Source organism: Miniopterus natalensis, chromosome 13 (genome assembly GCF_054644295.1).
Source record: "Miniopterus natalensis isolate mMinNat1 chromosome 13, mMinNat1.hap1, whole genome shotgun sequence".
Classification (NCBI taxonomy): Eukaryota; Metazoa; Chordata; class Mammalia; order Chiroptera; family Miniopteridae; genus Miniopterus; species Miniopterus natalensis.
The window spans coordinates 46,410,740-46,436,860 of NC_142093.1; the positions used below are offsets into that span (position 1 = coordinate 46,410,740).

The following is a 26,121-nucleotide window of genomic DNA, read 5'->3' on the forward strand; positions in this document are numbered from 1 at the left end:
TAAGATTCTATGTCAAATAAAACTTTATTTCCTGACAAATGGTGATGAATAGTGACATATTACTTTAATTTACTAAAGAAATTTCTAAAATCTATATTTCAAAAAAAAGAAAATTATTCTCAATAAAGTTATAATGTTCAAAGGAAAATATAAGCATATTAACTAATACATGTGGACATAAATCTAACCCAATTTTTGTGGGAAATAATAATAACAAATTTTAAATTATGAACTAAAGAAAAAACACTTAATTACAGTTTGATAAGAGCATGCAATTCAGCAGAAAGTTAAAAAAAAAATTCTTCTGAGATGCACATATTACTTGGGAGAAGAGTTAAAAACTGCTTAACTCTAAACTTTGTTGGTAACCTGTGGTAAAATTTTAGAGTAGTCCAATCAGCGTGGCTCAGTGGTTGAACATTGACCTATGAATTAGGAGGTCACGGTTTGATTCCTGGTCAGGGCACATACCCGGGCTGGATCCCCAGTAGGAGACAACTGATCAATGACTCCCTTTAGATGTTCTATCTTTCCCTCTCCCTTCCTCTCTCTGAAATCAATTTAAAAAAATAATAATAATAAAATGCCATAGGAAAGGCATGCTCACTGCTTGCCACACCTCCACCAACCTGTGACATTAAAAGAATTAATTAATTAATTTAGAGTAAGCATGAAAACATAGGTAAAAATGGTATAAAAATAAAAGAAAACATCAAAAGAAAAAATAACGGTAGGGACAAATAAAATTCGTGATGTGAAATTAGTACTTATAAGAAATTAAAGTGCACACAGTTAAGAGAAATAACTTTTCAGATTTCATATAAAAGGTTCAGCTACACTTTTGCAGAAAGAACTTAAAAATTAATAAATATAAATGATAAAAATAAATTATAGACAAGAAGCTTATCCTCTTGAATATTATTTTTCCAGGAAAATATAATCAGAATGAAACTGGTGTAGCTATAGTACTTTTAGTCATTTGGACTTTAATATGAGAAGGATTATAAGGATTAAAATTGCCATTCCATAATGGCAAATCAAGCCATTTAAATACAAGTCATCAGTAAGATATTACCATTTTAAACTTGTGTGTCCTGATAAAAATCTTCGTATTAATAACTCAGAATACAAATTAATGCAGAAATTGATAAAGTTATTATTTTAGAACACAAGCCTCTTGATTACACATAAATAAAAAATGCTAATCATTAGTAAAAATTATATATGAAAAGTCAAACTAATAAGCTTTATATAACGTAACGGCATATACAAAATTCTGAACTGAAGGACTGGAAAGTGCATCTTCCCAGGTTTGCAGAGTTGATTTACCATCATTGATTTTGTACGCTATTAGAAAACAAGTACAACATTTGACTAAAATTATTTTTATTCTAGAACCCATGTCTCTGATGACAAGGCGATGTAGTACATTATAAACTATGGTGACTAAAAGCCCCGCACCATGACAAACACTGACAATTTTCAACCAGTACCCATGCTCCTTTCTATTTTAAATAATAAATTATCACATAAATTTGGAAAAGGGAATAGATGCCCTGTGAAATGTGTGTAGCCGTGTGGTTAATTTCTTGCCAGAGGATTTTAGATGGATGCAAGGTGTGTGCCTCTACATCATTTTCCTGAAAGAGAATTGCTTCCTCCCTGCCTACTGCATCCCACTCTCCGTGTGTGCTGGGGAGCCAGCCGGTACTGATATTCAGGATTTTCAGTGTGGGAAAACACAAGCAATGGGAGTGCGGCAAGAGCACACACAGAGACCCCGTGCTCGAGTAATGAGCGCCCAGCACTCTCTACTGGCCCTGAACGCCTATTTATCGGCACCTGTAAGGTGTCAGAAGAAAAGCTCTGTCTCAGTTACACCACTGATTTGCAGGTTATCATTCTATATTCTTGGTATAAATTCAATCTTATCTCTGATATAATGGATTAAATTAATTCCTCTTAGTCTGTAGCTTGTCTTTTCAGTTTTATTTTCATAAATATGTATTTGTAATTTGATACAAGTGTGCAAGTCGCTACTGTCTCCAATTGTGTGTTTTTTCCCTGTTATCACCAAACTTATTAGAATTTCTTTTTTTATTGAATTAATTGGGGTCACATTGGTTCACAAAACCATACAGGTTTCAAGTGTACAACTCAACAAAACATCTTCTGCATCACGCGCCTGTCTCCCCAAACAAAGTCTCTTTCCATCCCCGTTTTCTGAACCCCCACACCCCTTTCCCTCTGGTCATCACCACACTGTTGTGTGTCTATGTGTTATATTTATATATATTTTTGCTTAATTCCTTTACCTTCTTTCATCCAGCCCCCCAAACACCCTCCCCTCTGACAGCTGTCAGTCTGTTCCACGTATCCATGCCTCTGTTTCTATTTTGTTACTTTACTTTGTTCATTAGATTCTATATGTTATTTGGGTCATATGGCATTTGTCTCTCTCTGAATGGTTTATTTCACTTAGCATAATAATCTCCAGGTCCATCCAGGCTGTCGCAAAAGGTAAGAGTCCCCTTTTTTGACTTATGTAGCATTCTATTGTGTAAATGTACCACAGCTTTTACCCACTCATCAAATGGCAGTTCTACTTTTAATTTTTTCAGGGAAGCCCATACTCTTTTTCACAGAGGCTGTACCAGTCTGCCTTCCCACCAGCAGTGCACTAGGGTTCCCTTTTCTCCACACCCTCGCCAGCATTTGTTGTTTGTTGATTAATTGATGACATCCTTTCTGTCAGCTGTGAGATTAGCCAAAGAACATATTTGCATATATGCATAGCCCAGGGACACAGACAACGACATGGTAAAGGCCAGGGGGAGGGGGCGGAGGCTGAGCGGAGGAAGGGGCAAAATGGGGAAATGGGGGACGTTTATAATAGTGTTAACAGTAACAAAAACTTGGAATAACCGCTTACTTGTGGCTGCAATTTTCTGCTCAGAAAATTAAGTGTGCGTTTTTCTCTCAAGACACTCCCATGAGTAGGAAAATTTTTTAATTCTCCTAAAATTTGTTTGAGGTTTGAAGGTGGCAATATTCATTTCACAGTCAGAGGCAGAGGCTAATCTTAGACTAGGCTAGACAACCAAATTCAAGCATGGGTGTACCTTTCTCTAGGGATTCTAAGCTCACATTAGAAGTCCTAATTCTTTTTAGGATGTTACTTTTCTTTAAATACTAGTCCTCACTTGATAATGCATGGATTTAAAATGTTGTGGTTCTCTTTTACTCTACGTGGGGAATGGGTGATGAATGGTGGTGGTAAGAATGCAAGGATAGGGCTGGCAATGTAATTTAACATTTATTATTCCAACCAAACTCCTGTTACAGCTACCATTTCTCACTCACCCCCTTTGTGCTAGAATTGTGATTCTGTTGGTCATCCAGAGAAGTTCTCTCCTCCATTGCAATCGACACCTGTGGGTGCTGGTGTCTGGATTCCTCGATCTACTGTGTCCACGAATAGGTAGAAATTTCTCATTCTCAATTATGCTATCTCTTGTCTCATTTGTTTTTGTGTTTATTTTTATTATCATTCTATAAGATCCTCATTGCAAAGAGAAATAGCCATGTAACTTTGATCAATCACCTTAAACTATCTTCACATGCATTGTTTTATTGGTTTCAAGTGATATCATGGTTAATAAAAATGCTGACCTTTTGTATCAAAACAATTCTTGTGAGTCTCTCCTTTTTCAATCCCCTGTGGTTGCTTTTTAAATCCACAACAAAATATTTTGTATATAATTCTGTTAGACTTAATTTCAACAATTTTAGATGCTCTTGTTAACCTTTTAAAGTGCTTTTGATTCTATTTTGTCATCTGAAATACTTCAGTTCCTTCGGGCCAGTGCGCCATCTGTGATGACATATGGTGGTTTAACTACTACAGTAGGATTTGAAAGGGGTCACTGAATTACTGTCAGCTGGAATCTGACCTTAGGTAACTAACCTGAGGCCTCTTTCCAGGTCCTGAGGCAATTTTTTTGTTGTTTGTGTTCTTGAAATGCTCCTTTGACGCATCTAAAGCTATTTGCTCGAAAGGAAAGAAAGTAAATTTAATGAACATAAATACCAAGCATTTTAAGTGCATTATCTCTATTAAATCTCAACAATGTAAGTATGTAATACTTTTCTAACATTATGAATGGAGACACTGAAGCAGAAGTGGTTTATGTAATTTCTTGGGGTTAGACAGACAGCAATTGAGAAGAATGAATCTTGAAGTTATAGTTTATGTCTCAAAACTCATGGACTTTCCACTGCTACAATTTTCTTTCAATATAATGAAACAGCAGCACTAGGTAATTCCAACACTTTCTATGTGCTCATCCTGGTTGGGCTTTATAAGCAGTAACTCAATCTTTCCCAGTTTGTTGTTTTTTTAGAAAAGACTTATAATTAACAAGGAACAAGATTTCTGGAGATTGGTAGTTGTTTATTTTAAGTCAGTTTCACAAAGAAATTCAACACCTCTGTAATTTTCTTAACCTTTCTCTCATGAACAAAAAATAAATGAAATCACCCTAAAACTCCAGGCAGTTCCTCTGCACTCCAGAGTGGGGAGAATGCCAAACAGTGGAAAATATGCACTAGTTTGCAAAGCTTCCTCGAACTCTAAACTTTTCATTATTTTTCCTAGATCTGCAGTTTACAATTTTTGTTTGCCTTCTTTTTTCACTGATATTTCTGCCTTTGCTTTTTGATTTATAGGAGTTCTTTACATTTTCAGATGCTATTCCTATGTCAGATTTAGAAATGTAAATTTATTCTCTGGAACTGTTTTTAGCTTGTTAATATCATTGAATGAAAGTACTTAATTTTTACACCACCAAACCATTGAATGAAGGCTCTTAAGGGTAATACTACCAAATATTTCCTTTTTATTTTGCCTTACACATTTTATTTTGAGTTTTTATTTAAGAAGGCTTTCTCAACACTTGCCTTTACCAGCTTCTAAAGTAGACCTGCATATCTTAATCATTGCCCTTCCTTCCTTCTACAAAATCACTCCAGTATGGGATTCCATCCTCGAATATTTTCTTCTGAATTTGAGTCCACCATGTCCATTTTATAAGAAGTCTTGTGATTACATTGGGCTGACCTGGAAAACACAGGATTATCTCCCAATTTCAAGTTTCTTAATTAATCAAACCTACATCATCACAATGTAAAGTGTTATATTTATAGGTTCAAGATATTTGGATATGAACATATTTTGAGGGCTGTTATTTAGCCTACCAGGTATTTAAAGCAACAGGTTACACAAAGATATAAAAGAGAATGCCTCATCATATGGAAACTTAAACTGATAATTTAATATTATAGAGTACACTTTAAAAGAAGAAATACCACCATGAAAAAGAAAGTTATTTTTAATGATAGAATAATCAATTTATGAAAAATACCTAGTTCAAATGGATATGCACCAATTATGGACCATTTCCAAATACATGGAACAGGTGCTGACCAGACAGATATTGGAAAAAAGCAAATTACCAATTATATTTATAGATTTTGATATTTCTCAGTATTTGGTAATATGATTAAACAAATCAGAATGAATAAGATAATTAAATATATGGTTAATTTACATTTGCAATTACTTAACATTTGAAAATGAATTTTAAGTAGGTTAAAATTAATCAGAAATAGTAGACTTAGACAGAAATACCCACCAACTCAACCTAGTTAATATTTATAGAATATCCCCCCAAAAACCCAAATCAAGATCAGGTGGGATGTCCGGCCAGGTGTGGCTCAGCTGTTGAGCATCCACCTAGGATCCAGGAGATCATGATTCAATTCCCAGTCAGGGCACATGCCTGGTTTGCAGGCTAGATCCCCAGTTGGGGGCGTGCAGGAGGCAGCCGATCAATGACTCTCTCATCATTGATGTTTCAACTCTCTCTCTCCCTCTCCTTTCCTCTCTCTGAAATCAATAAAAATATATATATTTTAAAAATCTTTAAAAAAGTATATATAACTGAAATAAAGCAAAACATAATATTTTTATGAACCCTAGCCAGTATGGTCCAGTGGTTAGAACTTTGACCCCAAGACTGAAGGGTCCCAGGTTCAATTCCGGCCAAGGGCATGTACCTCCGTTGCAGGTTTGATCCCAGGCCCCAGTCCGGTTAGTGCATGAAGCAACCAATTGATGTGTCTCTCTCACATTGATGTTTCCCTTTCTCGCTCTCTCTATCCCCCTCCCACTCTCTCTGAAAAATCAATGGAAAAAATATCCTTGGGTGAGAATTAAAAAAAAAGAATCTTTCTCTTTAAAAAAAAGGAAAAAAGAAGTTAAGCTAAAGCAGTGATTAAAGTAAATTTTTTTAGCCTTAAATGTTTATATTAGGAAAAGAGTAAAAAATACAATCTATACAATTTCTACCTTAAGGAGCTAGGGAAAGAAAATAAAATTAAAACCAAAGTAAGTATAATTATGGGGTTATAAAGATAACAAAAATCAGTTAATGTAGGAACAAACAATAAAGAAAATCAATGACTCAAAGGTGTTTCTTTAAAAAATTCAATAAAATTTCTAAACCATATCTAGTTAGACCAGAAAAAAAGAGAAAAGACACAAATCACCAATGTAAGAAAAGAGGAGTTATCACTACCAGCCTTACAATGCTCAAATATTAAATAAACTTATGTCAAATAAATGATTTCTTTGAAAAATACAATTTTAAACCTTTTTCAGAAATAGAAATGCCAATTCTCAAGTTCATATGGAATTTCAAGGGATCCCTAAATATCCAAAACAGTCTAGAAAAATAATTCAGACTCATACTTTCCTATTTCAAAAGTTTTTACAATGCTATAGTAATAAAAACAGGGTGATAATTGTAAAAGTTTAGACATGTAGATTAATGAAATAGAATTGAGAATCCAGAAATAATGTCATGTAATTATGCCAAATTAATTTTCAATAAGAATATTAAGTTCACTTAATGGAAAAAGAATAGCCTCTTCAACAAATGTGTTGGGGTAACAAGACTTTTACATGTAAAAGTGTGATGTTTAACCCTTACAGGATACCACAAACAAAATGGATCAAATATACAAATGACCTAAATATACAAACTAAAACCATACAACTCTAGAAGAAACAGAGGGGTAAATCTTCATGATTTTAGATTTGGCAATATATTTTCAACATGATCCCAAAAGCATGAGTAACCAAAAAAACAATGTGATTTAGTTGACAAAACCTTACCCAATTTAGAAATAGTTTATGTAAACCTCAAGTGCATTTTCACAGGTTACATGGCAAACTCAAGGCCAAGTACAAAAATAGAGAAAAAGTAGCTCAACCATATTTGGTTATTGGATAGGTTAATTTGGGTTGATGCCTACCTCAGTAATTTGGGACTCCTAAGGAATTTACATTATTAATGATTTCCGTATGTTTGATACCCAAGGAGGGCTCTCACAAATTAGAGAGAAGCCTAACTTTACTTTTGCTTTTGTCATGTAAAGTTTTCTAATAAGGTAATTAAGAGTACAAGCTGGAATCAACCCCTTTTAAAACTTCCTGATCTCCCAGTGCCTACCATATTTATGTAGTCTAATGAGTGAATCAGTAATGCAATATGTTGGGAGTGGCAAATATCATTAGATTTCAGTGTTTGAGAGAGAACACAAGACAGATCATACCTGAGCGCATAGGCTGGTACTTGTAACTTGAGCTGATATCTTTTATACATTTATTCCAAGCACACATGGCTGATTTTCAAGATCCATGTTATTGAATTTGTGCAGGGACCAGTAGAGCAAGAACTGTTTCCTGATTATGCGTCTTTTTTCTTGATGCGTTCCCTCAAAGATGATTCAATCTTCTGCTATGGTTCTTTGCTTGTAGATTTTTCTTCAGCTCAACATTGCTCTTGCATTCCATTTTTAGTAGTCATAGTCTAACTGCCAGTAACAATAGCTAAATTACTCAGTCTTTTAGGCGCATATGTCATCTTCTTACAGCAATATGTGCTTCTCTCCTTCCCGATGTCAACTCCACCAGCTTCAGCCAGTCAAGAGCTCCCCAGACTCCCTTTGTGTGAATGAAAGTTATAAAGTCAGATCAAGTTCTATTAAGTTTTCTTGAAAAGCATAGCTGGATATGGTAGGGGAAGTATTCTTTGGTGATTAATTATCTACTGATTTTGTGTTTGCTAAACGTTTCAGTTTAGGAATGAAAAGGTAGAAATACTATATGACATTGAGAAAGTTAATTAATCTCTCTGTGCCTCAATTTCCTCATATGTAAAATGGGAATAATAATAATAACTATTACCTTTCAGGGTTGTTTTAAGTAACAAATGAGTTTACATTTACAGCATTTAAATGGATGCCTAGAATCTAGCAAGCACTATGGAAGTATAAGTAATTGTTATTATGACCCAACTTAGTGTGCTTCCTGAGATGCCTTCTTCAATTGCAGCCACCTCCATATAGTGTGTGTGTGTGTACGTGTATGTGTGTGCATTTTAAAACCACCAGATACAAACAGAAAAGATCCTTTTTTCAATTACTTGTTTATTTGAGAATGGGCTCATCAGCTGTGCCCAAACGAAGACGTTGAAGGCTATTCAAAGATCAATATGAATGTCAACACATTGGATAAATGGCCAACCTACCTTGTGATAAGCACAATGAACAAATCGATGAAGCCCATTAGAAGGCACTTAAGAATAATAAATTATAAAGAGTAAAATACATCAGCAATGGCTTGGCTCCGAGACCTTTAACTGAAGGTTTCAGAATTGGAAAGTCGCCTGATATCTCCCATATAACCTAAGCAAAGGTACAATATGTGGATCATTTTTGTAAAGACCAAAACTCCTTTATATGAACAAAGCATATTGGTCAATTTGCATGTAGGTGTTCCTGATGGAATTCTCTCTGCCAGTGTGGTCTTCCTCCATCCCACTTCCCGTTTATAGGTAAATGAGAAAACACTGGATAAGAAGACCTAAGCCATTATGACCACACATGTACAAGGAACACAGAAAATGATCCTGGCCTAAAGACTGAGGAAAAGCAAATATTTTATTTTAGAACATGTCTTTATTGTTATTTTCTCATACCTACTATTCTTAGTGTGCTTATAAGATCTATCTGAGTCTGGGGTCAATGGAGGGCCAGCTACATCTTTCGATAACCGGAAAGGACCTAAATAGCCATTCATAATTAACTTGTTAAAACCTGGAGGGGAAGTTGCATTTTAAATAGGCTAAAACTTAAGTCACAGAAATGAATCTACAATGTTACAAGTTAAGGCATTAATCAGCGAGTCAAGGAGGAATTCGGACCATAGAAGGCCTGGCCCGTTTCCCTGAATTCACGTATTCTATTTAGGGTAGATTTTTGCTTCGCTCATTAAAGGTAGTCACTTTGGGTTTGGGATGAAAATGCTGTCAATCTGCACACATAGCCTTCTGGAATTCTGTAACCAATTAAATCATCTTCTGGTGCCCCGGAGCACACACACTCACAAATTTCTCAGCGAATGCACTGCTGGGTGGTCTCAGTAAGATTTCCTCCTCAAAAGCAATGCCTTCTCCAGTTTCAAAGCCTGTAAGAAATTGCTAGAGCAGAGAAAGCACAAGAACATATACTTTTGATGCTGTAAAAGGGTCAGTGTCATAACAAGTGTGAGAAAAGCCGATTTGTTCAGTTCGGCAACTGAGTGTTCTCCTCATGGTATTTCCCAACCTACCACTCTTTAGAAAAAAATGACCATAGTCCAGAGATAGGCTCCTCCTTTTCATTCATTTCCTTATAAAGGCTGACTTTTCTGACAGTCATTAAAACTATGTCATTCAGACCATCTATAAAAATGGTCAGATGCTGCTTACTCATATAAATGCATTTATGATCCACAGGAAGTAGGTGTGTGATGGAGAAATTGTTCCCCAGGTTTTGTGGGTGTGAGGGACCTGCAAATCGTTACTGATACATAACTGGGAATGACAAAGGGGGGCTGGGAGGAGAGAGAAGAAATAGAAAATACAGGGAAAAGACTAGGAAAAAAAAATCCCTGTATCAAATTATTAATTTAAGCTTTGCTAACCTAGGGATTTTAATATATTTGTTCAGAAAGTATTCATCTTATATTTAGCCTTAAGTAATAATGTAATTTAATAAATGTTTGCAAATAAACCTTCCCATCACATAATTAATAGGCAATCCTGTCTTAGAGATAAGCTTTTTTGTAAACCAATTATTCAGCCTTACCTACTCTTTTTGCCAAAACTAATGATATCTGATAATCTGTTTACAAGATTAATGATTCACTATTACCAGTTAGAGAAAAACTTTGTGACCAAGGGAAATTTTTCTACAACAGCTAGAAATTGATAGACATTTATGTGGATTCAGGTTTGCAAGTAACTTTCATATTATATGCTAACTCTCAAAATGGGTAGTAGCTTCCTGGGTGTTAATTGAGAAGGATGCTGAGGTCAAGAACAGGCACAGCAGAAAAGAATGACAAGTATTCCATGGGCACAAGACAGGGAATTTTATCACGTGTTCTGGGTGATCTAGGTGATCTGTTCTAGAGCTGCACTGTCCAAAAATGTAGCCATTAACCAGCTGCGGCTATCATGTACATGAAATATGGCCAGTTGAAACTGAGATGAGCTATTTAAATAAAATATTCACTGGATTTCAAAGACTTAGTATTAAAAACATGTAAAATAAGTCTTTAACAGTTTTTATATTGATTATGGGTTAAATGGATTTTTTTAAATGTGACACAAGAAACTATATATATGGCTCACATTATATTTCTACTGGGCAGGGCTAGTCTAGAAAATCAACTCAAGTGTCAGTCTTGCTTATCATATAAAAATTATGTAATGCCAATACTCTTTTGTTTTCATATGAATCCACTCTATTACACAAATATTTTCTTGACTTCTTTATGAGGAGTTCTGAGTATAGAGTATAAAAAGATAATAATAGCTATTACTTATGATGTATTACAAAGTATTCACTTTAACCCCATTTATAGATGAGGAAACTGAGGCTTAATGTGCTTAACTAACTCACCAAAGTTGACAGTCTGACAAACATTGAGCAAGTGATTTAAATCCTGGTAGTTTCACATAGCTACTGTGCTCTTCTCCCTGTCTTAGGCTCATAAAGTTTGTGATGCATTCTGGACTATAATCGACTCTAGGGGATTCTTAATTAAACATCTCACAGTGGCGCAACTCAAATAAATCATGATTCCTATCTTGTGGTATCTGATTTGTAAAGGACTTCAGGGCATCATGTAAACGACTTCTTCTCAAAGAACTATAAGAAATCAATTTGTGTTGTTTATAGGCCATCCAGTCTTTGGTTCTCTGTTAAAGCAGCCTAAAATGATTAAGACAATCACTAATGATTCCGGTTGAGTGTGGGTCTGTCTCTCTGTGTGTACCAGTATATAAGAGTAAGTGTCATAGACACAGTTAATATCTCATGTGCTCAAACTTTCTTAAGATAAAATGTAATATGTAACTTATGCTATAGCCTAAGGACTTTTTTATTTTAAATCTCCCCCCTAAAACTCAACCTTAAAATTTTCCCTCAAAGCCTATTTCACTGATCATAATTTCTTGATAAGTAAGCTCAAACTTATAAGCATCAATTATTTAACTATATTTGCATATAAGTAAGCCTTCAGGATTACTGAACTATACTAACATTAGCATAACTGGGGGAGAGGACAACTACCTTTGACTAAAAGTAATAAGATCTGTGATCAGGTAACAGAACAGGCTTAGTTTTGCTTGATGTGATAAATCACCTCTGATTATTTTTCCCTCTCTCTCTCTTTTTCACACACACATACATACCACATGCACACACATACCTGGTAGTAGTTCAGTTTGTATATCTTCCTTCTTGTCTTTGCCTTGGGCTGATTATGAGATGGTAGACATGTGGAGTGGCACTCATGATTCAATCTTTTTTTTAGATAATAGTACGTCTATGCCAAAACTACAGTGGTTTAAATCTTAAAATAAATTGTGTTACATTCATTCCACTCACTTTGACATAATTATGTAGAAGTCAACCAGAGTTAGTCTTTTAAAATAGCTTATTTATTGCAGATTGGTTATGACAACAAGATATTATCCAATATAAAATGTATCTGTGTCAACCCTCCTCTAACTCACATATTAATTTGAGATAGGGGAGGAAGGCCCCAGTACCTTAATTTCGAGGTGTGTCTCAATGATGGTCATGTAGACACGATGCTCACTGTCTCCCAGAAAGTGGCCTAGGCCATCACTGTGGAGTAGATCCTCTTCTGAGCGAGATCAGATTTCCTCTCCAGAATGTTCAGAGTTGGTGAGATGTTACTACACTAGAAGAAAATGTCATAGAGCTGTGAAAGTTCTATGGGATTTTATACTTGGAATAGTTGAATATGTTTGTCTTAGATAGGTATGGCATGAAACTGGCAAGGTGCTGTGGCTGCAGTTGGAAATTAGACTCTGAAATTATATATGTAAACGCTCTAAAGTGTCTGGAAGGCATTAATCTTCCTCCTCCAAAAAAGTCCTGCTCTAGCTGACTCTCTTTTCCCCTCTCTTTATATTTTGTCATCTCTGCTACCTTTTCCTCATTTTTTTTTAACAGATCTCACCACATTCTTTGATCTTCTTGCCCTCTATAAAATCTCTAATTTTTCATATACCTTCCTTGACCAGATGTAATTGTCGTTTAGGTTAGACCTGAAATAATGTAAAACAAACCAAAACAGAGACTAAGGCCTAGTAAATCTATAACCCCAATAGATTAAGTAAAACTAAATTACTTAAATCCCTTGTATGTTCAAAATGGTGGAGATGGTTGTAATCCTTATCGATACCTATTTTTCTCAGTCCTCCCTCCTAAAGACATTTTTGTTTAATTCTGAATTTACAGATATTTATATATGACTACCTAAACTTCAGTGTGCTCAGTAACTACATTGTTTGAGAGTTTTACTGTGGGAAAACTAGTCTCACTCCTCAGGGAACTAAACTCTATTTTAATTCAGTTTGACATTAAAAGGAGTTTACCAAACTAGAGTTGACAGTTGTACACATTACATACTTTGCAAAATGCAAAGAAAGAATCCTCCACACAAAAAAGTATAAGTTCCACATCTTTGTGAATATATGAATAATTACACCGTCAGTAATTCTTAATTTTGTATTAAGTACTGCCTTCTGTAGACTCCAATTTTGATCAGAAAATAATAATTATTTATCAATTGGTGTGAGTTCACTGTTTTCTGCAGGACCAAAAAAAAAAAGCTAAAGGAGTTCATCACCACAAAACCTGTATTACAGGAAGTGTTGAAGGGTCTTCTTTAAGAAGAAGCTAATAAACAAAAGAAACTGACAAACAAAATAGACCCAGAAACATTGAAGCATACAACAGACTGTCATATCTCAGAGGGAAGAGGAAAAGGGGGTGGGGAGTGGGAAGAAATTAACCAAAGAAGTTATATGCATGTATATGCATAATGAGGTGAAGGCCTGGGAGGGGGGGAGCAAGGTGCAGGGGGGAAAAATGGGACACCTGTAATACTTTCAACAATAAAGACAAATTAAAAAAGAAAAAAAAAGTAACATAAAAAATAAAATTAAAATAAAACAAAATGAAAGCACTGCTACATACCTGAGGAAGAAAGAAATGGATCCAATTCAGGGGCCAGAAAAAGGCTCCATGTCATTAAACACAATATTCTTCATTGTACGGACAAGTCAAGTGAGAATATATAAGGAGATGATTTGCTCTCTCTCAGATATTTGCCCTACTACACACCTAGATACATGGTTGTCAATTCACCTTTAACCACCAGGGAAAGTATTTTTAAAGATATTTCTAAAATATCAAATTACATTTACTTCAGAAAAACACATTATATTTTTTTTGGAGTAATTCCTGGTGATCAGGTGTTTCTGTCCCCTTTAAATGAACTGATTTATGCCTAAACTGTGGCTAACATCACCTATTTTTGCTTTTAGATGACCCGTTTTATCTTCAAAACGTCATTATCTATATTTAACTCCTTGATGAATATAAGACAGTTACTGCCCATTGCCTACAATCCTGCTACCTTATGTGCTAGCACCTAAAGAGTTGTGTCTGTTTTCTTCAACTTTAATCTCTGCTGGAGCTGAGACAGAGGAAGGACAGGGAGACAGTAGTTATATAATAGCCTTGACTTCAAAAGAGCCCCAATCATAAAAGAAAGTGAGAGCAGTGCTAGTTAACTCTCTTCTTGGATAAAATTAGCTTAAAATTAAGTAATTTACTCTGCAATTACTATGATACCAGATGGCCTCTAAAACTAAGGGCACTCTTAACAGGAATGGATGCAATTTAGATTTCATTTTACTCAACAAGTCGTTAATGCATTTATACTAGAGATTAGATACTGTAATGGGAACTAAGTCTACAAAGATTGGAAAAAAAAAAAAATCCAGTGCCTTCTCTCAAAGACTCTATGGTCCAGTCCATGTCCTGAATATGCAAAATATTAGACACACTCTAACACTTTGGAGGAGGGGAAAAAATGCATTTTCTTAATTTTATGAATAGCACACAGTAAGACAAGTATTAAGAGGTTATTATAAAATACATAAAAGTTCAGTGAAAGAAGTTGGACTGAGCCTTTTTCCCTCTGCTTTAAATGTAATTAATTAATCTCCTCACCTGGACGTTCCTCCCTGCCCCCAATTCCTCACTAGCTCTATAAACAGGACTACACTGACCATTCTACCACAGGTCAATTAACTTGATAGACTTAGTTATGATCCATCAAGTGGCCAATCTCATTGAAAGGAAAATAGGGTCAAAGTTGCTATTTCAATAAATTGAACTTTACTCCATAGAACTGGGTTTTCTGAACAGTTTATGAAGACGCCTGTCCCTTCTGCAGAAGATGGATGATAATAAAGGTACTTCAGACTCACCAGAGTGGCTTTACATTCTTTGTGAACATCCACAAGAATAAAATTTGGATTAAATTAATTTTTGGTGTGCTGGGTGTGCCATAAAAGGGTGATCTGAGTTGCAGACTGGCTCCAACTTTCTGGTTGTGAGACACTGCAAACAAAGAAATGAATCAAGGGAGGAGTGTATACTGCCTCACCCTGTCTCTCTTACTCCCCACAGAGGTGGGCCAAACTGTGTTCAATGTAGCCCATATGGAAAGAAAATCCACCTTGTGTAGGAGCAGAAAAACCACAAATCTCTGAAACAATTCCTTAGAGTGGGGTTTGGGGCATATCAGCTCCCATGTGTCTTAGTCTTCCTAGGCTGCTAAAACAAAATATCATCAACTTGGTGGTTTAAACAAAGATATTTATTTCTTACAGTTCTGGAGGCTGGGAAGTCCAAGATCAAGGTGTGGGTAGATTTGAATCTTCATTTAGGCCCTCCTCGTGGTTTTTTCAGATGGTCACCTCTTCATGGGATCCTCACATATGAGAGAGAGAGAGGGAGAGACAGAGAGAGACAGAGAGAGAGATTGAGAAAGAGAATGAGAGTGGATTTTTTTCTCTCTCTTTCTCTTCTTGTAAGGACACAAATCCAGTCATCATAGAGGCCTCACCTTCATGACCTCATCTAAACCTAATGCTTCCCAAAGGCCTCCCCTCCAGTTACTGCTATGGATTTAGTCATTGAAGAAAGGCGGGCTGACAGGAGCTATGGCTTAGGTGGAGGAACAGTCACTGCCAACCAGGTATGGCAGGCATGGTGCTGGGAAATAAATAACCCTCCTTTTCTCCCCCCCACCCTACAGATATTGCTTAGGGGAAGAACCTTCTTGGACGCCAGAGGTGAAGAGAGCCCACATGATGCACTGTGTCATCTCCCAGAGAAGAGAAAAGTGTACCTGGAGAGATGAACCCCAAATACACAGCTCAGCCTTATTTTTGCTTTTCTCTTTCATTCAGTGACTAGTTTTCTTGGTAAGTCACAGGAAGATGGTTCAGGTTCAGGCACTTCAGTGTTCCTATTGCCTCAGGAAAAATCCCTACTCAAGCCCCATCAAAGAGCAATGGTATTTTCCCCCACTAGTGTCCTGTCTCTGAACTCCTCCATGTCTCTGTACCTCAGGATCCTCAGGCGCTCTGAAGACCCAGAGGTGCAACAACGTTCAGAGGAGGACACTGAAGAGTCTGATTTATCCTCAAACATTGAGAGTGGTTCTGCCTGCTATTGGAGACTAGTTCTTCCCTTTTCACTCCAAAAAGGGGCTATAATTAAAGGGAATAACCCTTTCTCCAGGAATCTACACATACCCACACAAAATATTTGAATTTTTCTGAGTGCTGTTCTTACATGAATTGAGAGAGCACGGGGATGTAATGGATGGTAGAACACATTTTTCTAAATCGTCATCACTCTGTAAACACTACAAAATATGGTCTTCCTTGCTGGTGGTTTTCTGCATTCAGAGCACAGGGATCAGTATTCTGGCTCTTCAGGTGAAATTGTTTAGGCATCAGAAAAGATTCTATAAGATGCCACAGCTCTAGAGATTAAACAGAAGTGATCTAGGTCCAAGGAAAGGAGGCAGAGACAAAAAGAGAGCTGTGTGAACTTAGAGATTTGGACAGCAGCTAGTCCTTTTCTTTTTTTCTGGATTCCATCTGCCTGCTGTGTCTTGACCCATTGCTGTTGGTACAATCTTATAATATTAGTGCAGTTGGAGATACTCTAGTCTAAACCATTTATAAGTGAGATAATTTTTAGATAGCAGAGAACTAAAAGTTTATTATTGTATAATTTCTGATTGATGGAGATTCTCACTCTTACAGTAAATATTTTTTGCCTGTTCCATCAGCCTTAACCTTGCTCTGGGGAATATAATTAATGCTCAATAAATTTGACCACCTGTATGTAATAGGCAGTAAGAATATTAATTATTTTTCAAGTTTTTAAGCTTTTAGAGTTTTTCTAATATTATCAAATGTAGCCCCATTACTATTGTCTCCTCTTGCCATACTTAGTTCTAAATTTTTTGCTTTTAACTTAGGGTCAGAGGACATCTTTACATTAGATACAGAACTTAACATATTTGTTTAATTTTGAGGAAATAAATCTATTTTGATATGTGACTTAATTTCCAAGGAAATAAGTAACCCAAAATATATTACAACTCAATTTTCTAGTAAATGATAATTTTAGGAAAACTATATGTTAAAAATTAGAAGCCTGGGTTGCTGTTCTAACACTGCAACTAATTAGCTGTGGGTTTTGCTTATCTTTTGAAAAATGATTGCATCTGTCCTCCTTATTTAAATCTTTAAACTTCATATTCCAATTATTTTTATTTTTCAGCTTAATTAGAATGATCAGAACTTTAGTCACATATTTCCTGGCTTACTTTCTACAAATTCAAGTTAATAAGAATATCCTGACTGTCAGCCATGGACTATATCCTACTAGGTCTCTTTTGGTCTCTAATAAATGACAGCTTCAGATTCAGTTTTGTAAAGATAAGTTTTTAGAATTAAAGCATAAATTTTATACATGAATATTATATTTACAGAACTCTCAGAATTAAAATACCTTAAAATTAAAAACTAAATTCCATTCATCAATTTAATTAATAAGAATTAAAAATTTTAATCGACATTAATAAAACAAAACAATTTTATTAATTAAAAATTAATATCTAAACTCAAAAATTAATAAAATAAAATAAGCTCAATGTCATATGAATCAAATTATGCATGGTATTTTCTTCATGTAATATATGTAATATTCCATTTATGTTTCATTATAAATACATGGATAGGTATGGTGACAGATATCTCTATAGAGATAATTGAAAATACACCAAACACAGAACACTTAATATATTAAATTAATGTATTTTAATTTTATAAAAGAAATGAGAAAAAACTGAATTGCTGAATTTTAGGTAAATACTTTTTTCCTCAAGGCATAATATATTCTAAAATATATTTCTAAGCTTAAGAAAAAGATTACAGAATATATTGAATATGTTTTAATATTGAGTAGAACTGATTAACTCCCTGTGTAGTAGGTAGAGGAATATTCTCCCAAAGATAGCCAAGTCCTAATTCCTAAAACTTGCAACTATTTTTTTGACAAGGCAAAAAATAATTAAAGTAGTATATGACATTAAATTGACAAATATTCCTTAAAATAGAAAAATTATCTAGAATTGTTCAGATAACCTCACTGTAATGAAAAGATGGTTAGAAGTGAATGGAAGGAGGCAGAAGAGAGACTCACAGAAATGTCAGTGTGAGAACTTGGCCCAGTGTTGCCGGTTTGAGGATAGGGATTTGTCTGATATTTTCCTCATGGTTTGAATGAGTAGGTAATCATGAGGAAAATATCAGACAAATCCCTCTCAGTGATCATCCATTTTCAAATATTTAGCATATTTCATTTTAAAGAAGACATCCTTTAATTGTGTTAATATTTTATTAATTTTACATCTCTGATTTTTGTCTTTTTTCATGATTGTCCATACATATTTATGGTGGTTTTTGAACACTCTCTGTATCAAAGTGCTATCCTTTTGCCATGATTACCTAGTGGAAATTGTCTATCCTTTCACTAGCAATGACTTAACTAAAAATCTGGGAAATCCTGGTTCCGGAATTGTTTGCATAACTTCAGTAAAGTGGCTCCTATATCAGGAGGCTCAGAGCTCCATACCTCTGCCAGATAAAATTGAAAGCTTGCAAGCTCTGGGAATCCGAGGTCAGCATGGTCCTATTTCGCCTCCCTTGAGATTCATTGCCGATCTGGCATAATCCCATCCGCCACTCCTTATTCTGTTACTCGGTATCTACAGTTATTTAGAGTAATCCATTTATGCTCTGCTTAAGATCATTGCTCTATCATTAAGTGCAGTCGGGGCGTTGTCCTAAACAGTAAGTAGATCACCTAGAATGACCTCAGCACAATATCTGGGAATCCTTCCTAAAATGGTCAACAATCAGGGGACTATCCTGTTTCAGGATACTTCAGGGCTTACTTTTCAGTTTGGGCACTACCACCTACGCTGACATCTTTGGTTTACTTGGCTAAGGAACATTTTGAAAAATTACCATAAAGTCAGCACCTTAAAATGACTCAGAATGAATATTTGTATATATATAGCACAATGTAATAAATATCCAAATACATCTTAGACAATTAGGCAATAATTTTATTCAAGAAAATGAGAATAAATCCTCATTTTGAAACCTTTGCTTCATGATGAAGAATATGAATAGTTCAGGAAAATAAAAATAAGGTGAGTAAAATGAGAAAGAAATGAAGAGCAAAGCATTTTATAAAGGCAAACAGAAAGACAAATATGCCTGGAGTAAAGAACCCATATAAGAAGAAATAATGAATTAAGAAAGGTTTTCTTATTTCTTCTTAAGAAATCTGAACATCTTTTTAAGGGCAAAAATGTCAGTACTACTTAGTCTCCTAGAGACAGAACTAGTCCTGAGACTGCTATGGATCCCCTGTTTAAATTCAACACTACTCTTCAATACATCTGGAACCTGCTTATTTTAGCTTCACTTTTAATAAAGTGTTTTTTAAAATTATTTTTAAATATTTTTTTTATTGATTTCAGAGAGAAAAAAGGAGAGGGAGAGAGAGAAAGATGGATGAAAGAGGAATTGATCGGCTGCCTCCTGCATGCCCCCTACTGAGGATCAAGCCCACAACCCAGGCATGTGCCCTGACCAAAAATTGAACTGGTGACCTCTCAGTGCATGAGATGACGCTCAACCAACTGAGCCACACTAGCCAGGGCTATAAAGTGTTTTTAGTTTCCAAATCTGAGTTGATGCTTAAAACTGTTACAAAATCAGCATAGAAGGAAACTTTATTCCAATTTGCAGGTGAGGAATATAAGACATGGAGATTGTCTTGCAAGAATTGAATCCTGAAGAAATGACCCTTTTAACCATGCTGGCCAAACTCTCAATGGGAGTCTTAAGTAATTGCTCCTTTCTTTCACTACTTTTCCAGAATATTTTCTCATGACCACAAAGAATATTCTTAGACATTTTCTGGAAGTTTCTTTTCCTGTAGAATTGGTCCTTATAGTAGATTGCTCTTTTTAATTTAATTAAAAATTTTAAATTACAGTTGACATTCAATATTATCAGTTTCATATATGCAGCATAGTGGTTAGACATCTATATAAATTATAAAGTGATCCCCTTGATAAGTCTGGTACCCACCTGACACCATATATAATTATTTCAATATTATTGACTATGTTCTCTAAGCCTTACTTTATATCTCTATGACTATTTTGTAAGCTTTACTATTTTGTAACCTTTTACATCCATCTTCTCAACTCCCCTCCATCAGTTTGTTCTCTGTATCTATGAGTTGTTGTTTTTGTTTGTTTGTTTGTTTATTTTGTTCTTTAGATTCCACATATAAGTGAAATTATATGGTATTTGTCTTTCTCCATCTGACTTATTTCACATAGCATAATACCCTCTAGGTCCAGCCATGTTATCACAAATGATAAGGTGTGGTTTTTTTGTGTTTTTTTTTATGGCAGAGAAATATTCCATTGTATATTTGTGCCACATCTATATCCATCAGTCTTTTGGTTGGAACATTTAATCCATTTTAAGTTAAAATAATTGTTAATAGGTATGTAGTTATTGCCATTTTATTAATTGTTTTCTCATATATATATGTACATATATATATACACACACATACATATTGGTTCTTCTTTGTTCCTTTCTTATTCTCTTGTTCTCTTCTTTGGTATGTTGATGACTTTCTGTAGTGTTGTGTTTGAATTCCTTTCTCTTTAGTTCCTGTATATCTCTTGTAGATTTTTGGTTTGTGGTTACCATGTGCTTTGTATATATCAAACTATACTTATGTTACTAACATAGATAGTCAGTCAGAGCATGGGCAGTTGGTGGCAGGATGAGCACAGGCAGGCTGACTACTTCCCAAGAACAGGCTATGAGGGGGCTGCCAAGAGGAGGCAGGTGTGCCAGGATCCAGGAGTGCCCTGCACACTCCAACCAGCTTCCTTGTTGTGCAGGCAATCTGTCCAGCATAGGGAGGTGAGCTAAGGGCTCCTACATCTTCTGGCTTCCTGACAGTGGGTCCCGCAGAGCCTCCTCCCCACTGACCCTGATGTCATAGATAGTCAGGGAGCACTAGGGAGTACCCCCATTCGCCAAGATAGCACAAGAGGAGGTTCTTACACTGAGTGCACCAAAAACTAGAAAGATGAATGGATAGGGTCCCAAGCAGGTGAAAAGGTAGCAAGATAATTGGATAGAGAGAAAAAACCTTCTCCTCCCAACCCTTATAAGAACTGCAGGCTTGAGCAAGAAGTTGAGATGGCCTGTGAGATGGGAGTCCACAATTCTCCCAGGCTGCAGCACCTGAATAAAAACCTCTTTCCTTTCACACCAGTACCTGTCTCACGAGTTTGAATTTCATTGCTGCAGCCAGCCAAACCTGTGTATATAGGTTTTTAATTCCTTGCTCTCTCTCTTCTCCTTCTGGCACTTCTATATTATGAATGTTGTTCACTTGGTGTTATCCCAGAGGTTCTTTAAACTAACCTCATTTTATTTTATTTTTTCCTTTTTGCTGTTTTGATTGTTTTCTGTTACCTTGACTTCCATATTGCTGATTGAATTCTCTGCTTCATCTAATCTGTTGTTTATTTCATCTAATGTATTCTTCATTTCTTACTGGTACTTTTTTATGGTTTCTCTCTCTCTCCCTTTTTCTATGTTTCCTATTTCTTTGCTGAAGTTATCACTGAGGTAATCTATTTTTTCCCTAAATTCATTGAGCATCCTTATAAATCAGTGCTTTAAACTCTGCATCTGATTGCTTGCTTGCCTCTGTTTGGTTTACTTTTTTTCCTGGAGTTTGGTACTATTCTTTCATTTGGGACATGTTTCTTTATTTCCTCATTTTGACTCTCTCCCTGTGTCTGCTTCTGTGTATTAGGTAGATACACTACATCTCCCAGTTTTGGCAGAGTGGCCGTATGTAATAGGTGTCCTGTGGGGCCCAGTGGCATAGTCTCCTTGTTCACCTATGCTGAATACTCAAGGTTGTCCCTTGTATGGGTTGTGTGTGCTCTACTATTGTACTTGAGCCTTCATTGCTTTTGGCATATCAATGGTTGGATTTGACCCTTAGGCTGACTGGCTGTGAGGATTGGCCGTGACTACACTGGACAAGTTATTGCGCAGGGGTTGACCTCAGGAATGGAATTCACTTCAGTGGGGCTTTGGTGCCTGCTGAGTCCACCCGTTCAGTGTGCCACTTGTGGTGATATTTGGATGATGCTTGGATGTGGTCTGAAGTTGGCCATCAGGTATTTTGGATTTGGGGCCCCTTGGGAGGGCCTCCAGTGCAGGTCAAGGTCAGCCACTGCCTGTGCCTGCCCTAGAACCATCTGGCAGGGGCTACAAAATGGTCTGTGGTTGGTAGCTGCCTGTCCTGGTCTTAAAGGTGCCTGGGAGTGGTTCTGCTGTGAACTGAGTCTGTCTGCCTCTATTACTGGGCTTAGGGCTGCTTAGCAACTGGTATAGGCCACACTGAGGAAAGCTGCTTCTTCTTATGGGCTTGTGTACCTTTGAGAGATTTTTGGAAAGTCCACAGTGAGGGCCTAGGCTGGCTGCTTGGGTGGATTAACATCTGAAAGAGGTTTGGGCTAGGAGTATGAATTGTGTGGGGCAGGGTCTCAGAGAATCACCAGGGTGGGGCAAGAGCAGCTGTAACCAGGTTAATGGAGGCTCAGATTTGGTGCCCCTCTGGGCCTGCAGGCTGTGTGGGGGGAGCACTGAACAATGGAAGAATGGTGCCTGCACCCCAGAGAAAGCTTTCCCTTTCTGCTCTTGCCCTGAAGACAGATAATTCAGCTCCTCCCCCTATGTCCCTGGGCTTTTTGAGCTGCTATTTCTTTTCTGTACCTTAGAGTGATTACGAGTAAGTGAATCTGTGCTAAGTCCTTTTAAGAGGACACCTGGGGTCTACAGAGGTTCTCCATCTCACCTGGACTGAGTCCATGCAGATTTCCACAGCTAGCTGTGTGGGGTCTCCTCTTCTGAGCACTTGTGATCTTGGCTGAGGAGCCTGATGTGGAGCTGAGACCCCTCTTTCCTCAATGGGGACCTCTGGAGCTGACATATCTCTCCTGATTCTTGACCACCACACGTGGATGTGGGACCAGTTCATTTCATGTCTCTGTCTCTCCTTCCAGCCTTGATGTAGTTTATTCTTTATATTCTTAGCTATAAGACTCTGTCAGCTAGTTCTCAACAATGGTTGTTCTATAACTTAATTATAATTTTGATGTGGTCATGGGAGGAGGCAAGCACAGGGTTTCTCTACTCTACCATCTTGACTGGAAGTTTCCTATAGTCTGTTGTTTTTGACATTGGCAGCCATTATTCCTGCTCAGCCAGTTATGTCATAGAATCCTCATGGAAGTAATTTTTCAGTAATACTGGAAAAATGCATCTCTCCTAAAAACATACATTCTAATGCAGAGTACTAGCTCATAATTACTGAGCATTCAACATGTGCCAGGCATCTATACTTAGTATGTTTTATAATGACCTATTTTGTGTTCCTGACTGTCTACATAATTGCAGAAATTCCACAGTTTCTCTCTCATTACTATAAGTTTTAGGGCAGCATCTATAATAAAATGGTAGTACCACTGGGAGAGTTCATCTATTAAACACTGCCAGTCATTTAAATGGTTCCCTGACCCTGTCTTGAAAACAGATGTAGATAAAAGGTTGGAGAAGAAAGTCTGAATGTCCTAATCTAACCTTAGTCATTCATAACCATCCTTCCCCCTTGCCTGTTAGAGGGAAGTCAGGGTGATTTTAATGTATGCTTGCTTAGAAATGCCAGCCTGCTTCCACCTCTGCATGGCCCATCCCAGCTGTAGGTCAATTAGATTCAACAGTTCACACTTGTTCGCAGAAATGCTTTCAACATAAAACCTCAGTTGTCTTTTGATTCTTCCCTTATTTTAATGCTTTTTAAATTTGAAACATTCTTTTAAATAACAAACTACATTTATAAGTGAAGAAAAAAAGTAAAAGGCATGATTATGAGGATGCTACCAATTATTAAAATACTGTCATTAACCAAAATGAAAGATTCTTTCAGCACCAGATAGAATCCCAATACATTTAACCCAAATCGGAAAGAGAATATTTTCTTGATTCAAGTGGATGGAGTGTGAGTGATACCACGACACAAAGTTTATGAGGAAGGTAAAAACAAAAAAATAATAATTTACATTCTATATTTTTAGCATATTTAAAACCTTAGCCCACCCACTTCCCCACACTTCCTGTATTTAATCACTTAGATTGAATCTCATGCACACACACCCTGTCATATCCAGACAGTGAAAGCACCAAGAGTCCAGGTGATCTCAGTCTCATTCCAAAGAAAGAATACGCTGACAGTCAATGAATTTTTTTCAATTTACAATTACAATACATTAACTCATTCATAAGAACTTTGGAATATTACATATAAATAAAGCACAAAAAAATAAGACACAAAGTATGTGACCTTTACATTGTATAAGCCTGATCCTTAAGTACATATCCACTACTTGATAATGTCTGAATGTGGAGGCTCATTGCTATATAGGAACTTAAGATATATGAATTTTCCAGAGGTAAACCAGGATTAAAGTCATTCATGTATTCATTAATTCAGCAAATATTTATTGAGTGCCTACTTTGTGCCAGACACAGTTCTAGAAGCTGGTATATGGCAAACTGAAGACCCTGTCTTAAGAAATCTTATGACAGGTAATAAACATATAAAACAACTCAATTATCTGTCATGTTAAAGGGCATGTGCATAGGAGAAAAAAAAATCAAGCAGGGAAAGGTAAATCTGTAGTTCAAAAGGAGGGGATGGGGTAGGAAGTATGAGAGGTAAGGAAACGCAACTTGGCCTACTTCATTTGTTTCAGAAATCCTTGTATTTGTTGGGTGAATTCTATATTGAATACAGATTAGTTGTATTTACTGAAATTGGAACTAAAAAACTACAATTTTTATTTGTTGATGATAATGATGATGATATTAATACTAAATGTTTTTGGGCGCTTATTAGGTGACAAACACTTTTGAATTACTTTGCATTAATTACTTCACATAAAATTCACTAAACACTATGAGATACTTAATGTTACTCCATCGACTTTAAAGACCAGGAAAATATGATCAAGAGAGGCAAAAGAATTCACCTAATTCCAGATAATACCAAAGCTGAAATTTAATCTGTTTTTAATCCCCAAAACATGCCATTATTTATTACTGTATATTGCATATCCAGTGTCTATCTTGTCAGGTTTTATTTTGGTGGGAGGGTAGGGATATTCTGAACTCATTTTTATTAGTTTTTAAAATGTATGCTTTTAAAAAATAGAAATATAGTTTTTAGATTGTTTGTCTTCCTCTTGTTGAGGTCTATGAGTTATTTGTACACTTTGGAAATGAGCCCCTTATCAGATGTATCCTTGGCAAATATGTTCTCCCAGACCGTGGGGTTCCTTTGTATTTTGACGTTTTCTTTTGCTGTGCAGAAGCTTTTTAGTTTGATGTAGTCCCATTTGTGTTTTTTTTCCCTCTGCTTCTCTTGCCCTAGGAGATATATTGGTGAAAATTCCACTATGTGAGATGTCTCTGGCTTCACTGCCTATGTTTTCTTCCAGGATTTTTATGGTTTTGCAACTTACATTTAATCATCAGAGAGATGCAAATTAAAACCACAATGAGGTATCACCTCACACCTGTCAGAATGGCTCCATCAACAAATCAATAAATGACATGTGCTGGTGGGGGTGTAGAGAAAGGGGATCCCTGGTACACTGCTGGTGGGAATGCAGACTGGGGCAGCCACTATGGAAAGCAGTATGGAGGTTCCTCAAAAAATTAAAACTGGAACTGCCTTTTGACCCAGTGATCTCACTTCTAGGAATATATCCTAAGAATCCTGAAACACTAATCAGAAAGATATATGCACCCTGATGTTCATAGCAGCGCAATTTACAATAGCTAAGAT

The 26,121-nt window shown here is 36.2% G+C and overlaps 1 pseudogene; it reads left to right on the forward strand.

The window, feature by feature from the left end:
• Positions 1 to 1,610: 1,610 nt before the first annotated feature.
• Positions 1,611 to 26,121, forward strand: part of LOC148091668 (small ribosomal subunit protein eS8 pseudogene) — a 45,201-nt pseudogene continuing 20,690 nt past the window's right edge.